This window comes from Salvia hispanica, chromosome 6, assembly GCF_029641045.1.
Source record: "Salvia hispanica isolate PSC_SH4W2 chromosome 6, Shi_PSC_v1, whole genome shotgun sequence".
Lineage (NCBI taxonomy): Eukaryota > Viridiplantae > Streptophyta > Magnoliopsida > Lamiales > Lamiaceae > Salvia > Salvia hispanica.
This window is the reverse complement of record NC_142697.1, coordinates 26,323,179-26,342,018: the sequence shown is the minus strand read 5'-3', so window position 1 is coordinate 26,342,018 and position 18,840 is coordinate 26,323,179. Positions and strand designations below refer to the sequence as shown.

Below are 18,840 nucleotides of genomic sequence, written 5' to 3'. Positions count from 1 at the left end.
ATATTTTTTTGTTACTAATACGGGCTTACCACATGTGTTTTCCGTCAATGGGTGAGTTAGTAACTTTAGTGACGGATACATCGTCACTAAATTTTTTACTGACAAGCTAATTGTTGACGGATCTACGATACTTAATCCGTCACTAACCCCAAGAAATTTTGCTAATTGGTGACGGAATTATCCGTTTCCGTCACTAATAGCGTGTTTTTTGTTGCACGTTGTTTACAAATCTTTAAAACTAGAGATATTCAATCCCATTCAATTATGGGCATGTTTTGTCCAATATAAGATTCGAATAATAATATAAGATATTAAATATGTTGTCCGATATATAACGTTCCATTGACTATCATAAAAAATGTATAATCTTGATCATATGGTCTTTAATTTGTAAACAATGCTGAAATTTTTTTATGTTTCATTTTGGAATAGTTTGATTAGATAGATGCAAACTATTGACAGTTTTTATAGTACAAAGACAAATGTTACATATATTAAAGTATTGCTTTCGGTGTTATGAGCTGAAACCAATAACTGCATTGAATATAATGTTCATTAAGACGAACTATCAAAGAAACAAATGTATTAAATGGACTTGGGAGCATTAAATGGAATAACATTAACATGCGACTTATGTGATTAATTTTATACGAATCATTACTAGGATAGTGATAAAATGCCTACACTATATAAACTTTAAACTATTATCTGGCTTGTTAGAAAATAACATATGACGAAATAACAGCAATAAAAAATGTCAACACAACATTAACCGTTGACCTCGTGTTGATATTTTTTGTTGATATTATTTTGTCATCTGTTGACATTTTCCAATAATTCAGATCATAGTTTGAAGTTTGTACAATATTTAAAGTTTGCATTTAATTAAATTCTATCATTACTAATTATAGAACTTAATCTCTAAATAAAGAGTAAGTCTATGCATATAAAGCATGGGGTATTTACTTGTAAATTCATAAATTTTTGTCAAGGTATTTAATGAATTGCTACTACATGAATATATTATAATTATCTATTTCATAGTAGTATTATTTATAACTATTGTTTTGGTTTTGAAGAAAAGGTAACTATTACTCATTTCTTAAAAAAAATGTGGAGTACTTATATTACATTATTTAGTTTTCCAATTTTTTTTATTTGATTAGTGACCTTAAATTGGGCCCAATTCAGGCGGTCTGGCCCAAAATTATGCAGTGGGCCTCGGCCTAATACAATAAATTTCACAAATCACAACTACCACTGTTTTTTAACAAGAAAATAAATTACATTTTCTAATAAACTACATAATTCATAAACGATAGGGATATTTTAGTAACTTCATTTAATTTATAGAAAAGGAAAAAGATTACATATTTGTGTAAAATACGACAAATTTTTTCCTATATTTGTTCAAGTGGCACACAATATTTCTAGAATCTTTCTTGACATAATTTGAACGTTCGACAAAATTTAATACGCTTGAACTATATATGTGAAATAGTCTTGCATGATTGTTTGGACCAATTTAAACAAAAATTAAAGATCCATTACTACAAAGCTATGTTGTGTTTGGATTAATCTTGCTGCTTTGGCCTTGTGTAAGGTAAATGAAATTCTTGTGTAAGGGATTGGGCTATTAATGTATGACGCCCATACTATTTTTGTTTTCTATCCTATTCAATCTACTAAGCCCGAACTCGTGTCCTAATTTATCATCCTCACTTTACATATTTTGGCGGAATGTTTGAGTAAGAAAGTGAGATGAGATTAGAAGACCTTGGATTCAAAACACAACATAATATTGTTCACTATATTCGACCACATGAATTTCATTTTGTAGTGATAAAAAATGCACAAAAGAGAAATAGTGACAAACATGGAAACAAGAGCTGAATGATCCATTATCAAAGATTATGCTTTTTTATGCCTTTTTCTCCTGATGATGGAGAATACAAAACTCATCAGAATATATACTTGACAATGGAAAGATCTAGAAGACAAACCTAAATAGCTAGAATATAAAACAACGTAATTGAAAGCTTGCTTCAGCAGTTACAAAGTAACTGAAAGTCTTCTTTAACCATTTGACAGCAAGACATCTTTCCAGCTTGTCTTTGGATGGTGAGCTGGACAAGTTTCGGATGCTGCTTCACTTCCTTCAGCTTGTGCTTTGCTCTTTTCACTTTGAATTGGAGAGGCACTCTCGGTTTGGTCCACAACAGCCACATTCACACTTCCCCTCAATTCAAGCGAGGATAAGGAACTAACTCCAAGTTTGTTTCGAAGCTTCGTGAAGAATTGGTTGCTCAAAGGTTTGGTAAAAATGTCGGCAATTTGATCGGTGGTAGGGACATGCCGTAAATCAATCTCTTTAGCTTGAACTTTGTCACGTATGAAATGGATATCCAATTCGATGTGTTTAGTCCGAGCATGAAGAACTGGATTCGAAACAATCGCGATGGCACTGAGATTGTCGACCTAGATTGTAGGAGGAGCAGATGGTTTCAAGTGAAGTTCAGTGAGAAGAGAGGTCATCCAGGCTACTTCTGATGCAGCATGTGCGAGACTTCGATACTCAGCCTCGGTACTAGAACGGGAAACGACGCTTTACTTTTTAGAGCACCACGAGATAAGGTTGCTGCCTAAGAAGGTGCAATATCCAGAGACGGACTTCCGATCATCAAGATCCGAGGCCCAGTCTGAATCAGAAAAGCCACTGACTAATGCTCCAGACTTTCTGATGTGCAATCCATAATCCAAAGAACCGGCTAAGTATCTGAGAATTCTCTTCACTGCCTTCCAGTGAGTATCAAGAGGAGAAGACATATATTGACTCACCTTATTCACACAATAGCTAATCTCTGGTCTTGTAATTGTTGCGTACTGAAGTGCTCCCACTGCACTTATATAAAGCTTCCCATCAACAGTTGGATTGCCAATGACTCTGCTGAGCTGTAGACTAGAGACCATAGGGGTGCTGCAACCCTTTGCTTCATTCATATTTAGCCGAGAAAGAAGCTCCTTGATGTAGGCTCCTTGAGATAGATGAAGACCTTGCTGAGTTTTAGTAACTTCAATACCTAGAAACTGTGTCACTTCCCCTAAGTCCTTCAAAGAGAAATGCTTACTAAGGCTGTTGATGATATCAGTAATAGCCGTGGGGTTACTACCAGTAATCAACATGTCATCCACGTAAATAAGAAGATAAGTAATCTCAGTTTTGCTGATCCGGAAGAAAAGAGAGGTGTCTGCACGGGATTGAGAAAATCCCAAGGAAAGAAGGATGGAGTGCACTGTGTAAAACCAAGATCGAGAGGCTTGTTTGAGGCCGTATAAAGCCTTGTTGAATTTGCAAACCAAATTAGGGGAACCTTGCTCAAAACCAATGGGCTGCTTCATGTAGATATCTTCCACCAATTCACCGTGAAAATGCATTGTTCACGTCTAGATGAGTGACTTTCCACTGAGAAGATACAACAATACTCAGTATCAAACGAATAGTGTTGGGCTTAACAACAGGACTGGAAATCTCATTAATGTCCATGCCAGGTTGTTGAGAAAATCCTTGGGCTACTAGACGGGCCTTGTGTCTAGCAACTGAGCCATCCGCATGCTTTTTCAGCTTAAAAACCCAAGTGTTCCCAACTAAATTCTTGCTCGGCGGCAAAACTGTGAGTGTCCAAGTATTGTTGCGGAGGAGAGCTAAGAACTCCTCAAGCATGGCTTGCTTCCAAATAGGTATTGTAGAGCTTCGAAGGCAGATTTGGGAATGAGAAAATTTGGAGAAACACTGGAGTGAAAAAGCTTGGGTTTGAAAATACCCGCTTTGCCCGAGTTATCATATGGTGGTGAGTGGTGGATTTCTCAGGAGATGGAGAAGATATGAGAGTGGAAGGAAGTTCACTAGAGGAATGTGAATTAGAGGAAGGAGATTCTGGAGGGGAAACTGCGTTGGAAATGGGAACAAGAGGAGAATGAGGAGTTAATGAAGACGGATGTGTGTGATGAGGGTTCGAAGTTGATGCAGAAGGCAGATGTGTGTGAGGAGATACTGAAGAGGAACCTGTATTGGGGGAATGTGTAAGATGAGGGAGAGGGAGATATTGGGAGGATGGCAAGACACATCAACAGAAGATGACATTCCCTGTGAGCTACATTGAAAAGGAAAAGAATTCTCATAAAAAATAACATCACGGGAGATGATTACTTTACCATTGGGAAGAAGCACCTTGTAGCCCTTGTGTTGAAGACTATAGCCAATAAAAGTATCAGCCTCCGATCGATAAAGCAACTTGTGCTTGTTATACGGACGCAAGTGAGGATAGCACAAACAACCAAAGACCTTCAGGAAGGCATAATCAGGTTTGGTATGGAAGAGCATCTCAAATGGTGAGTGAAGCATGATCACCTTTGAAGGAGTGCGGTTGATAAGATAGCACGCAGCAGAGAAAGCGTCATCCCAAAATTTCAAAGGTAAATTGGATTGAGCCAACAAAGCGAGGCCCATCTCAACCACATGTCTGTGTTTCCTTTCCGCAACCCCATTTTGCTGAGGAGTGTAGGGGCAAGAAACACGATGGTGAATGTCGTGCTCACGGAGAAAAGAAGTGAGGCCTTGATATTCTCCACCCCAATCTGATTGGAGTATTTTAATCTTACAAGATAGTTGATTCTCAGCAGAGCTCTTGAAATGTTGAAAGACTGAGTGTAATTCATTTTTTGCCTTAAGAAAATAGAGCCAGGTGTAACGACTATGTTGATCAATAAAGGATACATAGTAACGGTAACCATTTCTAGACACAATTGGAGAGGGCCCCCAAAGATCACTGTGAACGAGATGAAGAAGAGTGTTATACTGTGTGTGACTTTGAGCATAAGGAAGACGATGAGACTTTGCAAGACAACAAGGATGACAAAGTAAGCTTGATTTTATTTGATTGAAAGCGATATTACAACTTTTAAGAGCAGATTCAACAACATCATAAGCACTATGGCCTAACCGCTTGTGCCACAAGTCTATACTAAGAACATTTGTGTCAGGTTTAGGTAAAGCAGGAGAATGTCCTAACGAAGCAGAACACACAGTGGGCAGACTACTGGTGTTGTTAGGAACATCAGAATAAAATGGCTTTTTGGCCTTGATTGGATACTTGTGAAGAAGAAAGCGATACAATCCTCCTTCAAGTGTGCCCTTGAGGATGATATCCTTGGTGTGTTGATCCTTCACAAAACAAAGTGAGGGGTGAAATTCAAAAAAGACATTGTTATATATAGCAAATTGTGAGACACTCAAGAGATTTTTGCTTATTTCAGGAACGTGAAGGAGATTATTAAGGACAACATTCCTAGAGTTAGAGAAAGGAGAAGACATGAAGTGAGATTGACCAACATGAGCAATGTTAACACCTAGTCCATTTCCAAGTTCAAGTCTCTTACCTCCATGATAATCAGCACCTTGTATTGAGAGTAGATAGATCATTTGAAACATGGTTTGTGGCTCCGGAATCAGGGAACCATGAAGTAGTAGAAGCTGCATCAAAGCCAAACTCAGAAGGTGAGTGAATGGAAGAGGCAGACTGAACAGGTGCACCCCCTCGTATTTGTACAACATTTGCTGTTGGATTTGGAAGGAAAGAGGATTGAGAATAGTTGTTGGGTTGTTGAGAGTGCATCTGAGGTGCCTGCGGCGGAGCAAAATTATGCTCAAATCGATGCCAACATCGGTCCGCCGAGTGTCCAGGTTTTTGACACAATTGGCAAATTACTTTGTTTCCATGGGATCTTCCTCCTCTTCCCATTCTACCTCCTCTGAAAGAGCCACCACTGCTTCTGCCTTCGTAATGAAAATGGTGGCTTCCTTTATTGTTGGAGTTAAAACCTCCATTCTTTCTCTGCCCAGAGGCTTGAACCATATTTGCACTAGGCTGTGATCCATCCATGTTCATGGTAGTTTGTTTAGTTGATTCCAAACGTGACTCGAAGCTGTGAAGCAAAGCAGTCACATCTTGTACAGACCACGGATCAGCCCTTGAAGTAATATTGACCATGACAGAGTCATACTCAGATCCCAATCCTCCCAATATGTGCAGGATCTGGTCTTCGTCAGAGACACGACATCCAGCAGCGCCGAGTTGGTCACAACAAGCCTTCACCTTGCTAAGATAATCTCGCATCAGCATGTTATCTTTCTTCAACATCTGGAGTTGCAGTTTATATTGCATAATCCTCGCTTTGGACTAACTAGCGAAGTTCGTTTCAAGCACACGCCATATCTCTTGCGCAGTGGTCAAACCAACAACGAGAATCATGATATTTTCTGATAGAGATGACTGTATCCAAGCGGACAACAGTTGATCTTGGCGTTGCCAAGACAAGAAATCCGGGTTTACCTACGTCTCATCGGAACCCTGTGTTTGAATTGTTTGTGGAGGACTCGGATGACTTCCGGTGAAAAAAATGCTCGAGCCCATATCCTCTCATTGTTGCGAGGATTTGCTGCTTCCAGATGAGAAAATTTCCATCATTGAGTTTAATTGAAATAGGGTGATTTTGAGGTAGGATAGGAATCAGGTAGTTTTGAGAGGTAGCATTTTGTCTAATTCCACTGGTTACATCAGATTCTTCTGCCATTTTAAAGAAGGAGAAAAAGAAATACGTAGCTTAAAGGAAAATATGATATAGAGTCAGGATCAAGATCCTACTCTGATACCATGATAAAAAAATGCACAAAAGAGAAATAGTGACAAACATGGAAACAAGAGCTGAATGATCCATTATCAAAGATTATGCTTTTTTATGCCTTTTTCTCCTGATGATGGAGAATACAAAACTCATCAGAATATATACTTGACAATGGAAAGATGTAGAAGACAAACCTAAATAGCTAGAATATAAAACAACGTAATTGAAAGCTTGCTTCAGCAGTTACAAAGTAACTGAAAGTTTTCTTTAACCGTTTGACAGCAAGACATCTTTCCAGCTTGTCTTTGGATGGTGAGCTGACAAGTTTCGGATGCTGCTTCACTTCTTTCAGCTTGTGCTTTGCTCTTTTCACTTTGCATTGGAGAGGCACTCTCGGTTTGGTCCACAAGTTTCTATGTTGATTCTAAAATCTTTGTTAATTTTATGAAGATTTTTTGTAGAATTTGTTTTGAATCAATCATGTTGCTTTTTTGTTGAATTCTGAAATATGTGTTGATTTTTTGCACTGAAATTTCATCGATTCTTTCGTTCAGCTGTTGGTGAATTTTTGCGTTGAAATTGTGTTGATTTTTAAAGGCAAAAAGTTGGAAGGGAGGGTGGGAGAGTAATTGAAATGATTTAATTAAATGAATAGTGGAAGAAGAGAGAACGCCGAAATCGGGATTACGCAATTATTCTATAATTAAATGATTCATAGTATTATGAAAGCGTCTAATATACCTTGACAGTTTTACAAAAGTTATTGAAATTTTAATCTTGAAACATAATAAGCGTTGATCTATAATAATTAGTTGCCAGGATTAAAGTTTTGAGTTTGTATTAGATATATGATTTTCATTATATCACTCCCAATAAAATTATATTAAAAATTAAAACAATTCAAAAATAGCAAGGGTGTTTTATTTGAGGATGTTACATAAAAATGACAGAGCATAATATTAAAATTTATAGTAATAATTTCAAATTAAAACATTAGTAATGGACGAATTGGGAAAGGGGAGTGATATGTTTGTTGTGGAAAGAAAGGAATGGGTGGGAGTTCGGAAGGGATCGATCTCTAATTACAGTGTAAGAGGAGCCTCAATACTAAGCTCACAGGCTTTAATCATTCAAATTTAACAATCTGAGTAAAAAAATATAGCACAAACGATGATGATCATAAATTCATAATTGAATTTAACAATTTAAATAAAAATGGCTATTGACAACAAACTTAAATATAGAAGAAACTGATACTCCTAAATTTATAAAATTTGAGAATAAACTCAATGCCAGTATGCTTGTTTTTGATAATTTTTATTGATATGTTCACTAAAAAAAATGCTAGATAGTGACGGAAATAAGTGACGATGTCAGCTAGCTCAACAACTAGTGACGAAAAAGCGTCAGTCACTAATAGTGACAGATTATCCGTCACTAAAGTGAAGCATTCATCTAGGTTTTCTGTTGTTAGGTGGGATTAATAGATTTAGTGACGGAAAAATTTGTCACTAATATTTTTTAGTTACAAGTTTTTTAATGACGGACCTGCCAAACTTACTATGTCACGAAAAAACATGTTACTAAAAAATACTGGTGAAGGATTTTTCTGTCACTAAAGCTATTAATCCCACCAAATGACAGAAAACATAGATAACTGCTTTGCTTTAGTGATGGAATAATATGTCACTATTAGTGATTGACGCTTTTTCTGTCACTAGTTGTTGAGCTAGCAGCTACCGTCACTATCTAGATTTTTTTCGTAGTGGTTTGAAATGAATAAAAAGTATAAAAGTATTTTATAATTATGAGACAATTTAAACAATTAAGCCGTAAATTAATATAAATGCGATCTATGAAGAGACAATTTATTACTGCCATGCAGAAGTGGAGTTGTTTTACCAATGGTAAATGAGTGAAAAAAATAAAAGCAATTGGTTACATTTTACATAATGATGAGTGAAAAAAATAAAAGCAATTGGTTACATTTTACATAATGATGAGTGATGACCTAACAAATTGCCATTTGTTGAAATCGTCAATTGCCTCTACCTCTCAGCCTCAAGGTAACTACTGTACGGAATCAAATCGTACTGACTAATTTGTTACTTGTGCGAGATTAATTATGTTTATATTTCAGACTGGTGGATGGTGTTACGCACTATCTAAATGTCACCTTAGAACACAAACACCTTTTGGAAGTAGTAAATTCATGGAGCCACATACCAAATTTTCAGACATGATGGATTTTAATTGCACATCTTATCCAAGTATATATATGTGTGTATAAGATCCCGTTAAGTTGAGATTTTTTAGCTTAATTGAGAATTGAGATCCATTTTCAGTCACTCATCCACAAATTTCGCGCGATGTCAACTATAGAGACATTATGTCAATTATGGGACATAATTGTCGTTTTCGCGCAATGTCAACTACAGAGACATTATGTCAACTACGATGTCAACATCAAACATTATTTATGTCAACTATTATGTTAACAACAACATTTTACAAATAATTAATGTCAACAACAAATATTTTCACGTCAACGACCTATATTATTGACATGTAATTGACATGGATTGTACACATAGTTAACATTATATGTGTATAGTTGACATGAATTGTATATGTAGTTGACATTATATGTGTAGTTGACATGAATTGTATATGTAGTTGACAGGGATTGTACACATAGTTGACATTATATGTATGTAGTTGACATGAATTGTACATACACATAGTTGACATTATACGTGTGTAGTTGACAAAAAAAATTTAAAAAATTAAAATTTTAAAAAGTATTTATTGAATAAAATATAACATGAAATTACCATTCTGTCCTTTCATAATTAATTAATCTAAAAATATTTTTCATGTGCCAAATTCTGGACCATTATTTAATAAAATGAGTGGCTGAAAATGGATCTCTATTCTCAATCAGGCTAAAAGTTCTCAGTTGATCACAACCCTGTGTGTATATATGTGTCTCAATTATGGATGATAATTTGATTTTTAAATTTGGTAGATTTCTGCACTTGGCACAAGGTTTACATTCGTTATTGTGACGGATCATCATTCATGTCAGATATATTGCACTCAGTAAGTCTTTGGTAATTTTTTATCTTATTTTTCTTCATCTTTATGGTTATAGATAACAATCTTATCAACTCATCCTATCCAATAATATTAATAATTCAGAAGTAGAACCTCTCGTTTCGAGGTGCAAGGATTTTTAATGTTATGATGCAGGAAATGCTTGGTAAAGGAATGAGAAATGCCAAGGAAGTATGTTTTTCTTAATTTACTTCAGTTAAATAGATGCGCATTGTCACAATATACGTATCTGACATCGTGCTAACTTCATCAATCAACTCTCGCTGGGAGTTCTGCAGGTGGACTATCTACCATGCTCCATTGCGATAAGTTCCGAAATCTCTTTCCCAATACTAGCCGAATTAAATGCATTTCCAACTCCGGTTTTTTCCTTGACGGGGTTAAGATTCAAAACTATTTCCAAAAATAATTATACTTTAAACAAAAATGTGATTTATCTTAAATCTTAATGTTTAATTGACAGTAAGAATCTACATATGCACATAACAAGACAATATTTTTACGGTGGTGTGGTAAAAACACATGTATTCTTCCATACTTTTCTATTTTATATAAGTACTTGTCAAGAAAACTCCATATGTATCCTCATAATTATATTTTCTGTTAAATTCAGATGTAATGTCTTCTAGTTTTGTCGGTGGATAAAACTTTACTACTTTGAATGTTAACATGGATTTTTGCAATGTTTAATGTTGGCATATCATAAATGCAATAATTTTTTTTATGTGGATGAAGGAGTTGGCCAATGCTTTGCCTACCACATGCACTTCTAAGATGGATCCGAAATTGGCGAGGGATTGTATATACATGCATATATTATGATAAAATCTTATTACGATAAAATCTCATTCTTAAATCTTTACATCTAACTATCTATTTGTATATCAGTGTTTGTTTTCTGAATATTTTGTTAAAGATATTCAGACACCGTTCTTCATACTAGAATCAGCTTTTGATAGTTTTCAGGCATACTAAATTAGGGCTGGTAAATCGTGCGGATTGAGTCGCTATCGGGTCAACCCAATATCGACCCACCCAAACAGATTCGTGTCAGATTCGTGCGGATTTCATGTCATCCAAAAAAATATCGGTCGTGTCGGATTCGTGCGGATTTAATGTCATCCAAAAAAATATCGGTCGTGTCGGATTCGTGTGGATTTCATGTCATCCAAAAAAATATCGGTTGTGTCGGATTCGTGCGGATTTCGTGTCATCTAAAAAAATATCGGTCATCTATTAATGATAGTAAGTTACTGCACAAAATAAACGCTATATGATAATGACCGACATATGATATTATATAATTAAAATTTGATATTACACGATAAAATAAGATATTACAAAATTAAAATAATTAATTTAAATAATATTTAAATCCAAATAATAAAATTAAAGTATATTAAAATTAAGTCTAACTAATTAATAAAATTTAAGTATGCAATAATACTTTTTATCATAAAAAATAATTAATAATAGTATAAATCATATTTTTAGTAATAAAATTAAAATTATAAGAATTTTTTAATTAATAAAAATAATTAAAATGAAAATTTATTATATTATTTTAATTAATAAAAATAATTAGTTTTTTTCTTAACGGATAACCCAACCCAACCCAACCCAAAATTTTCGGGTTCTTATTGGCTCGACTCTATAAGGACCTAAATCCTAAACGTGCGTGTTCGTGTCGGGTTAATTTCGTGCGGATTCGTATCGGATTATCGTGTCGGATCAAAAATTGTCAGCCCTATACTAAATATTGGTTTGCAAACTTTTCAACTTAAGCGTCAAATTAATTTGATTTTATGCCGGTTCAATACGCAGTAGAGCTACAACAGTTGCGCTTATAAGTTGAACTTAATGACCTGCAACTCTACCGAAATACTATAACTCATGATAGGTACTATAATTGTTTTCAATGACCTGCAACTCTACCGAAATACTAGAACTCAATTCTAAGTTAAATAACTAATGAAAAAAATGTTTTCATTTTCATTGTGTTATTTCAGAATTTCGAAAGACATTCATAAAGATACTGTTTGGATTGAAGAACTCTCCAACCAGAGGAATGTTCATTCACTCTTGCTATCTTCATGGCCACTTCCCATATTTTCAGACAAGCATATCTGTTGCAAATAATGTGAGTTTTCTTCTATTTAGAATAAGCTACTTTAACTTGAGGAATGTTTCTGTTTATGTTTTATTTGGAATGTTAAATATTGAGTTATTATGTTAGAGTATTTTCTGTTCTACGTTATGAAATGTTTGAATATGCACATTTTTTTTATATAATTAATACATTTAATTTCTAGCTATTAATTTAAAACTACTTTCTTTGTATATGCAATTTGCAGACAATCAGGGAAGCCATTGTAGATTGGTACTATGATCGAAGTTCCATTCGAGAACTAGACACTCAACATGAGTCACTGCAAGATTGTTCCGTTCATTCCTTTGTTCCGAGAGCGTTGAACAAGCACTCTCTTGTATCACTGCCTCATAATAGATTGAGTTTTATTTTTTCTTTTTTTATTTTTATATTCCTAGTTGTATAGCCAAACTTGCTCACATATAAGAAGATTCAATCATGTTGTGGCACAACTGGTGGTTGCACTCTTTGAAGCTGACAACTTGGCTCCCCTCATCAATATATTGGAGGACGATAAGGATGAATTTGGAATGAGAGAGGCTGCGTCTTGCGATTAACATGTTGGGTAGACTGAGTGCGAACCAGGCTAGAGCTATAACAGGAGGTCTCGTGGAAGTGGTCATGGTAAAGTTGAAGAATCAAATGCTTGTGAGTGAGATGCTTGAGATTCTTGCGAGTTTGGACCAACTTGAATTCCGGGGGATGGTTGAGATGGATGTCATCCCGTCCTTTTGATGTCATTAATCATGCTTTCATGAATGTACAAAAACGAAAATGGTTAAATTTTATGAATGTACAAAAACGAAAATGGTTCAATTTTATTGGGATAGAGTGAGTACTTAATTATGATTGTCAACTTCCACCGGAGATGGTTGTTCTCTACTATAAATTATACTCACTCCGTCCAAAATAATAGACAAAGTTGCAAATGACACGAGTTTTAATGTATGACTAGTATTAATACCCGTGTTGTGCACGGTACATAGAAGATTCAAATAATGAATAGTACAAAATATAAAAAAATTATAGTAGAAAATAAGAATTCAAAGCAACATGAATATTTATAAAAACATAAATGTAGTTATCTTGGCGCATACTAAATGAATAATTTACTACTCCATAATGAATGAAACATTTTAAATTCAACAAATGATTTTATATAATTTTAATTTATGATCTTAGAGGAGTAAAAACAATAAAATTAATGACAAAGAAAACATATATGGCTAATGATCAAAGAGTATAAATTAATTAGAATAAGATATACAGAACAAAGAAAATATGTGTGAGTAAAATCAAAGAGTGTACAATATACAAAAACGTAGAAACACAACAACAGATACAATGATATTAAAGATATGCAAAAACAGTTTTATCGGTCAAAATACATTGCAATCATAAATATATGACGTGCGGTGTGTCTTGTCGTGTAATTAAAAAAGGGTTTACCAATCTGTTAGTGTCAACTTTTGTGGACATCATGAGCGGGATAAACTAAAAAGGAAAATGGGACATCTTGAATGTGACAAATGGAGTACTACACTACATAATAAATTTCAAATGCAAAATTTTATATAGTATATTTGTACATAATAAATACTCCATATTATGAAGTTTAGGGAAGTGTTATATTGCTAACTCAATGCTTAATTGCTAACTACAACTCCATAATAGCCATTAGATATTCAAATTAAAGGCCTAGATCATCAACCACGAAATGTCAATACGATCAACAAAAAACGTCAATAAGACTATAGGATTAATTCCAATAAAAATCAATAGGGATATTAATGTCAAGTTAGTTATAACTAACTTTTAAAAGAAATCTCAAAACTTTAAATTCATATAACATATATCAAATTAAAGATAATTTTATAAGGATTCCAACGATATACTACATGCATATATTCCGACGTCAAAATTTGAAAAAATATTGATTTTTTTTTTGAATTTTCGTATTTTTGACGAACAGATTTATGTCAATACACCTTACATAATATGTCAATATTATGCTTGTAAAATGTCAATATGAAATTGTGTTGACATTATTATGTGTTCGTGTTGATGTATTTCATACACTGTATTGACATTGTATTTCTAAACCCTAAATTTGATAGTTGCTATTATCTTTTTAATATTAAAAAATGAAAAACGAAATTATACATGGCAAATTGTAGACCACAAGATTTCTAAAATCTTATGACCTTAAATTAGTTGTAGTTAGCAACTAAGAGATGAGTTAGCAATTGATCACTCCCCATTAAGTTTATAGTAAAATATTGTTCAGTCATACCGAAATTAAAGTTCTAATTTCTCTTTTTTTTTTATATCACGTTTGCATATAAATGTAGTCCTTTTATGATATTTAAAATGATAGTGTTTTAACAAAAAGAAAAAAATTAAAAGCTTAATGTAGTGAAATGTATCATTTTGAACATCACTAAATGGCAACATTTTGTAAGTGAATGAGAAATTTGAGAAAAATAATAATATTTCGTGTTTTAATATTTTTGTCAGATTAATCAAAATCTTATAACTAAAATCAATGATTTTAAATAAGGTATTTCGTCAAATCATAATATACTTAGATAAATATTTAATATATCATAATTATATAAGGTATTTCCTTCTAAATATATTATATTTATTTTTAATTATTAGTCGCACACACCGTAATATCATCTGTCCACCTTAATATATTTATTTTTATAACTATAGACTAAAACTTGTATTAGGCTTTTTTTCTTTTTTGAATCAAATTATTGATATTATATTAAGCTTATGTTGTCATACCTTCCACATGTCACATAATAAATTAATACTATCAAACTTATTTTGTCATAATTTTTATATGTCAATTACATTTATCGTACTCCCTCCATCTTTTTTTAAAATAGAAACTATTGAAACGTCACATGTTTTAATGCAAAATTGATAAAATAAGAAATAGATGGAAAGAAGCAAAATTGATAAAATAAGAAATAGATGGAAAGAAAAGTATGTTAGTGGAAAATGAGACCCGACTCATTGGAGAGAAAGAATTTTCCTTAAAAGGAAAGTTTTTATATTTAGGTGACGAACAAAAAATGAAAGAATTTCTATTTTTAGTGGACGAAAGAATTATATCAAATTTAAAAAGATTCATTACAATCTTTAATAGTATAAAACACATACTCCCTCCATCCCAAAAAATATGTACACTTTTTCCGCCCGCCCTATAAAAATATGAGCATTTCCATTTAACACAAAAATTGCTCGTAAATGCAAAAGTATTGCTTATTTCGGTAAGATTTCGGTGAGGCCTTTAACCTCTACACATAATAGAATTTTTCACAAAAGGATTTCTTGAATCTCCATCTCCATATGACGAATGATACAAAATTTTCTAATATTAATGCAAAAATGGGAAAAACTCAAATATGTAAAACTGCTCATGCGTCTACAAATTTTTTAGATCTATAAAAAATATGTTTTCAGTTTCATATCTACCATATGAACTATTGATTAAAACTCATGATTATATTACTATTGTATTTTCGAAAATAAAAGGCTTTTATGCTAACCAAAGTAGTTGTAGATCTAAATCTCAAATTTTATTTAGATTACATATTGTGAATGATTTAGAAAAATTAAACTATGGTGACTTTTTATATATTTACTTTTTTCGTTCTTTTCTTCTACTTCATTATATTTCTATCTTTTATAAGCTATTGTTGCATATTTTTGTAAATCAAATATGCTATTACCTTACTTAATCAATTTGACTTTTCTTGTTAATCATGTACATAATTTATAGATGCTCAAAAGGAAATAGTTGAATGATTAGAAATCATAAAACATAATTTTACTAAAAAGGATATACTTCAGTTATTATTAGTATTTACAGATTTCCTTTATTCAAAGGTCATTGAACAAGTATAGTCTCTTACACCACCGCCACATACTATATTGAGTGTAATTTTCTATTCTTTTCTTTTTTGTATTCCTAATAGTATTGCCAAACTTGCTTTTCTATACACTGCCACATACGCACGTTTCTCTCAAGTAATCGAATGTTATTTTTCAGGCATATTGTTTACAAATCTTTAAAGTTAGAGATATTTAATCTCATTCTAAGTATTATATACTATGTTGTCTAATATAAAGCTCCATTGTTTAAATTTCTAAACAATGCCGACTTTTTTTATGTTTCGTTTTGGTGTAGTTAGATTGGATAGATTCATTAAAAGCTTTTTTTCATTGTTTAAATAATGCTCCATTAATAGCTTTTATAGTGCAAAGAGCCAAAGACAAAGGCTAAAGCCTGAAACCTATATCTGCATTAAATATGGTGAGTTATTAAGATAAACTACGTATGGCCAGCCATAAAAGGATATTTAGGTCAATATATAGTATAAAAGCAACAACTACTTAATTGTGTTATTTAACGATCAAGTTTGTTTACACTATTACCCTTTATTATTTGTTTTAAAGATGAGAGTATTATTTTTAAGTTTGAATTTAATTCATATATTTATAAAAATTGAAAACAAAATTAAGTAAAATTTAAAGAAAAAAGAATATACCGAGGTTTATGCCTGAAAAATTCTCCCACACCGTCTCAATCTCGTCGATTTTGATATAGTGATTTTCGAGTCAGTTATTTTTATTTTTATGTACACTATAATATGTTTACTTAATAGTAATATTCAACTTGTTTTTATGTACAACATATATTGTATATTTAATAATTTTTCAATTTTCAATTATAATCTTATAGTGATTGAATTTATTAGCACACCAGCTTTTATACTAATAATTTAAGAAGTCATAACATGCCGATTTATCTTATATTAATTAATTAGAAATTTTAATTGATTATAGATTTAATTCAATAATTAGAGTTATCCATTGATTTTACAGTTGATTAAAATACTGGAATTCAATACAAAATTTTTATTATAACTAATTAGAAAATTTGATTGAGATTCAGAAGAATAGTTACAATTCTCAATTAAGTTTACATTCAAATTTGATTGATAAATTGAAAATGAATTATATTCAGTAATCAGTATTTAATCAACTTGACCAATTGATTGAATATATTAGAAACTGATTTTAGATATCACTTCTTTAGGATTGTACTAACTGATATTGAAGTTTATTAGATTTGTATCAATTAATAGCATAGCATTTCGTTACATATATTTGTGTTCATATATAATACTCCCCTATATATTCCCTCGTTGCCTAAAAATAAAAACTCTTTTCCTTTGATCGTCCTCTTACAATAGAAACTTTTTATTTGTCGAAATTTGTTTCTCTCTAATAAAGTGAGTACCATTTTTCACTAATACACTTTTGTTTAATTCCATCTTTCTCTTATTTTACCAATTTTACATTAAAACTCGTACCGTTTCAAAAAGTTCCAGGGAACGGGGGGAGTATAAATAAGAAAATTTCATAACATTTTATCAATATACATAACCATTACATAGTTCCAACTTCCAATTGATCACAGATTAACTTTAAAAAACACTAAGGTGTATAATATAAACTTCCAATTGATCACAAATTAACTTAAAAAAACACTAAGGTGTGTTATAATCTAATAATAAATATATTATACTGTACTATGATATACGATGTTTAGATTATGAAATATTATGACAACGTAGTATTGAAACTTAATATTAAGTTATAACTAAATTATGAATTTATGATAACTTTTCCGTCATACTTAATTTATAAAAATAAAAATAATAATAGTAATGGTAAAAATATTTCTTAAGATTATAGTAGATGACGAGTAATATTATTTTGTATAAAAATCTGAATAAAAAGCAAAAGGATAGAAAGTACTCTAATAAAACGTAAATATCTTCTAAAAATAATAAAAATAATGTCGGATGGATGAATATAAAGTACTTACTTTATAAACTAAGGTAGAGGGTAGAGTTGTCTTAAGAGTTAAGATTTTGATATTTTTAAGGCGACTTAATTATTAAGTGAACTCATTTAATTTTCAGCTAAAAGATAAATTATAGCTGGCCATAATGTGGCCATTTAGCATCACTCATCAAAGAAATATCTCCATTCCACGTTATTTGAGGCGTTTCTTTTTTGCACGAGATTCAAGAAAGTTGTGTTTAGTGACTTAAATAAAGTAAATGAGAGAATAAAGTAAGAAAGATGAAGAAAGTAAAATAAAAGAAAGAATAAAGTATGTGTGATTTAATATTTTATTTTTAGCCAAAAAAGGAAATGACTCAAGTAACTTGAGACAACCCAAAATAGAATACGACTCGGGTAAGCATTAAATGTAATATAACATAAACATGTGGCTAATGCGATGAATTTTATACGAATCATTACTAACGAATAATATAATTACAAGATAATAACTTCATCTTTAAATAAAGAGGAATTCTATGCATATAAATCATAATTCAACAAATAAAATTATTTAATTTAGTAAAATATTAGTAGTAAAATATAGTGTTGTTTCGTTGCTAAAACATGACATCGTTTAAAATGACATTTCATGGTGCTACGTAAATGAGTCATCCCTCTATTTTAGTGCTGAAATCTTGATTGGCGGTAAAATCAGAATAAATCAATAATTTCATAATGCATGCATAGACGATTTTAAAGCTGATATGCGAAAATCCAAATTTGAAAAAAATTAAGATTTTAGAGGTGAATTACGAAAAAAACGTTTATTTCTTAGATGGCTTGTTCTAGTAAGAAATCATAATTAATGCATGCATAAGTTTCAATTCAATTATAATATTGAATGCAATATTCTCATGTAAACTTTAAATAGTTTGTATCTATCTCATCAAACGACTATAGAAAAAGTATGGTTTCCAAATCGAAGACCATGATTAAAATTATATTTTGTCTGATAGTCA

At 32.0% G+C, this 18,840-nt stretch overlaps 1 pseudogene; it reads left to right on the top strand.

The window, feature by feature from the left end:
• Positions 1–8,806: 8,806 nt before the first annotated feature.
• On the top strand, positions 8,807–12,682 carry LOC148923431 (pectin acetylesterase 1-like; annotated as a pseudogene).
• The last annotated feature ends 6,158 nt before the right edge of the window (positions 12,683–18,840 follow it).